Below are 4,268 nucleotides of genomic sequence, written 5' to 3' on the forward strand. Positions count from 1 at the left end.
GTCTATAGACACATGACTAGTTTTGTGTAAGCGGCTCGGGAGAGGGGAGATGAGAGAGGTCTTATGGAGCCAGTAGCTTTAGGCAGTGATAACTTGAAGTGCTAGCAGGGAGGGGACAGAGGAAGTTGAGAAGGCATTCTGGGAAGGATGACTTCTCAGAGGTCTGGAGGCTGTTGAGATCCAGGACACAGGTAGAAGAATTCATTATTCTGGGGGCTGTTTGGATGCTCAGGTCCTTCTTAGCTTAGTTGTGTCTTTGTTGGGATGGGACAGGGCTAATATTTCTTAAAAACTCCCTTGGGTGTTCTAAGAGAAAGGGCTTCTACTGTGGTATACCCTGAATTTAGGATCTGCTATGAGTCTGTTAGACCACTAAAGACAGTGGGGCAGGTGGTCGGTTTTGATGCAGAATGAACTTGAGAGATATTTTCAGAACTGTGTGTGATTTGTTTTTATTTGAGCATAAAAGAATTGAAAAGTTGTACACATGCCTATGCCTACATAGACAGTGTATCTGGAAATAAAATTGTAGTAGTGATTGTAGGAAAAGAGAGAGTTTGGCCTTCAAAGGAGGGATTTTCTCTGGGGGCTATATTGGTACTACACTTTATCCATTATGGGGCTCGTTAGTAGGGCCCTTCTGCCTATCCAGTAGACATTAGAAGGACCCATTTAGTGCGACATCCAGTATCATCACCAGACATTACCAAATGTCCCCTGGGTGCCAAATTAGAACTACTGTTAGCTGTAAGGAAAGAATTATGAAAAGTGACATTAAAGTGCCACATAGAGTGCCTGGAACATTGTAGGTCCTCAGCAAATGTTTCCTGTTCTGAAGAACAAAAATCAGTTTCTTGCAAGTTTGATACAAATTGGGTGAGTTGGATATCTGTTCTCTGGTGTGATGAGTCAGTGATTGATACGACTTCCACTTTGTGGCATTTCCATTGCAGCACACGAGTCCATGATTGTAGGGATGGGAACAAAAAGTTGACCAGTGTGCCAGTTCTTGTTTGATTCAGCCTAAAATGTCACATGATACTTCTTAGCCCATGGCGTGATGGGGTCATATGATCTGACTGAAAGGGAAGCTGGGAAGTCAGAGAATCATGGATAGTCTGAGTAAAGAAATGCTTTCTATTACAGCTGCTAGCAGTAGTTTTCTCCTTGCAAGTTAGTGTTCTAAGAACTTTTGGCATTTATAATAACCAACTTGATCCCTTTTTGGCTGGAATTGAGACAGGAGCACAGCTAAGATTCTTTAGTGTCTTACCTCTGTGCCCTTGACTACTTGTGCATAGTCTCAGCACTGAGTTTCTGTTTCTCATTTCTCAGTACTGAGTACGCAGTTTCTAAGCTAATGCTTCTTGACTACTCTGAGTAGTTGTATAGTTGCCTAGAGAAGAGGATGGCCCCATTGCCTGTTATAAACACAGAAAAACACCATTCCATTGGGTGCCATAGCTCAGACCTCAAAAGCTTGAAGGGAGATAGGAAAGCTTCCCCTGAGATGTTGTATAACCTTGTGGGTTATACACAACTTCCGAGAAGAGCCACTCCCATTTTATGGTTGAGAAGAAACTCAAGAGAGAGGAAATAACTTAGAGGCCACATGATCCAATCTCTGCAGCCATCTAGGGAGAGAGGCTTATTCTGTTTTGGGCAATTTTTACCTGTCCTGCAGGGTAGACATCAAAAATTCCACCTCCCTGAATGAGTAAGCAGAGGCCTAGTTGATGTTCTGGGTTGCAGGGAGTTACCGAGACACACAGAAACCAAATAACTACCTGAGCAGGTGAGGAAAAATAGTTTGTGTTCTGCTTTCAGGCTCTTGAGTCCTGGTATTTATTCCAACCTGATCCTTGATGATTGATTGCCTTAAGACTCCAAAGATCCTAAGTTTTAGTTGGGGTCTGCAGGCATGTAGGTCATCATTCCTGGAAAGCAGATTCTCCTAAAAACTGGGTTATATATCAACTCCTAAATCAATAGTGGTGGTGACAATTATATGTCTGGGGTAGGGGTGGGTGGCTGGGTAGTTCTTGGCCTTGGGTAGCAGACCAGGGCTGTCATTTTCTTGGGCTGTGGGTCAGCTAGACCCTGCTGGATATCATGAGTTGTTCCATTGACGTGAGCCAGGATGTGATTTTTCTTTTCCTAAAAAAATCACTATCCAGCCGGGAGTTTGGCCTAGTGGTAGAATACTTGCCTAGCATGCACGAAGACCCAGGTTCAATTCCTTGGTACCATATATATAGAAAAAAAACCAGAAGTGGTGCTGAGGCTCAAGAGGTAGAGCTCTAGCCTTGAGAAAGTCCAAGGACAGTGCTCAAGCCCTGAGCTCAAGCCCAGGACTGGCAAAAAACCAAAAAACAAAAAAAAGTCACTATCCAAACTATAACTCTTAGTGATTAGGTTCTTAACTCCCTGCCTTAACCCCATGTCCTGGTGATTGATGAAAGGAAGAGAGATCTTGGGTTAACTTTCCAAATGGGGAGCCAGTGGCCACCACTGAGAACTGGAAGTGAAAGAGAACATGGGCAGAAGAGGAACTGAGATACTTAGCATTCATGGAACTTAGGAGTTTTAGTGGCTTGGGGAGATGGGGTAAGAAGTAGTCCAGGGTGGTCTGGGGATAGATAATGGCTCAGGATCACTACAAAGGCCCTGGAGAATCAATCCATCAAGCTGTTACCACTGAAGACAGCTTCCCAGCAGGCTTGACAGAATTGCATTGCCTTTCCTCCATTCTGCATGGAGCCCCTCCGCCCATCCAGAGTAGATCTTCAGGAATGCAGAAGTTTCAGAACTACAAATGCATTTTGCCTTGCTATCTAAGAATATACCTTATTTTATGGAACACTAATAAGCATGTTGTCCTTAGCAGGCATGACTGTCCCCCTTGCGTAAGTGAGGGATTGGCACTCCGAGAACTGAGCTATCCCAGGTGACAGGCCAGTCACTGTTGATGGGTGAGCCAGCTCCAAGGCCCCTATCTTCTGGGTCTCCCCTGTATGAAGACGCGTCAATGTGTAAATTCATGTCAGAGGGTGAGTGAAGGCTGGCAGGGCAGGCTTTAGAGAGGTGAACCAGGCCACAACTTGTTGCAGAATCCTTTCATGCTACTTGAGCATACAGCTAGGTAAGTCGCGTGGGCAGAAAGTCCCCAACAATTGGGCAGGGCAGTAGGTTAAAAATACATATCCAACCACTTGAAGTGCTGGCCTTGGAGTGTGCACCACCTTTGCCGTGGGAAGCCTGGAGGGAGCCCCCTCCTGGGCAACAAGGAAAGAAAACGCCTGAGTGGAGGTTTATGAGCCCTGTGAGAAGAATGGAAGCAGAGGGGAGTGTTCTGCAGATGGATACCTAGGAACTCCGTGGAATGAAGGGGCAGGGTGGGCCACAGAATTGGCTGTCTTGTGCATCTCCTGCCCCCATTGAGGGAGCGTTTTCCATTGACTTCTCCCCGGCAGTAATGGAATGACCACTGTGGCCCCGTGACCTGCGTGTGGCATCCACGAACGCCAGCACACCACCGCAGTGTGGTGGTTCGGTAGACCTGACATAGCTGGATGATTCTGAAGGAAAACCAGGCATGGAGAGTGTCAGTACAGTGGAATGCCGGTGACACCGGGAGTGAAGCAGGGTGTCCTGGAGTGGAGTGGGAGGGAGGAGGAGGGACTTCCAAACACCGCTGGAGAGCAGAAACACAGCAAGCGCACCCAGCGCAGGTCTGCATTAAAAAACAGATCCCTGAGAAGCTTGGGGTCCCACCCCGTGCCTCCGTAGTGAGGGAGGGGGAAGGCGGGCACCAAGACTGGTAACTGTGTCCCCAAAGCCCGGCCCTGCCCGCGCCCCGCGTCTTTAGGGAGAGTGCGTACTCCAGGTCTCGGGGGAGGTGATGAAAGCGCGCGGCCCCTGCCAGGCTGAGCCCTGAGGGCGGCTCCGCCCGCGGGGAGGGCGGGGTGGAGGTGGGGCCAGGGGTGGGGCGGGCTCGGAGGGAGGGAGGTGGGCCCTATCGCTGGGGCTCCCCGAGGCTGCGCGGAGGGACTCGGGGCAGGGTGGGGGCCCGACCTTCCACGTGCCCAGGCGGGGGGTGAGTGCGCGCCCTGGGTCGGCGGGGTCGGCGGGGCCGCGCGGCGCGGGCACGGCAGGGCCGCTCGGGCCTGTGTTCACGCCTGGCGCGGTGTTCCCCCACCCCGAGGGCTGCGATTGGGAGCTGTGCACGGCGCCGTCCTCCGGGCGGGGCTGGTTTTGGGGGTGAAGGA

The sequence above is a fragment of the Megascapheus bottae genome, chromosome 3 (assembly GCF_031878675.1).
Source record: "Megascapheus bottae isolate mThoBot1 chromosome 3, mThoBot2.hap1, whole genome shotgun sequence".
In the NCBI taxonomy this organism is placed as follows: Eukaryota; Metazoa; Chordata; class Mammalia; order Rodentia; family Geomyidae; genus Megascapheus; species Megascapheus bottae.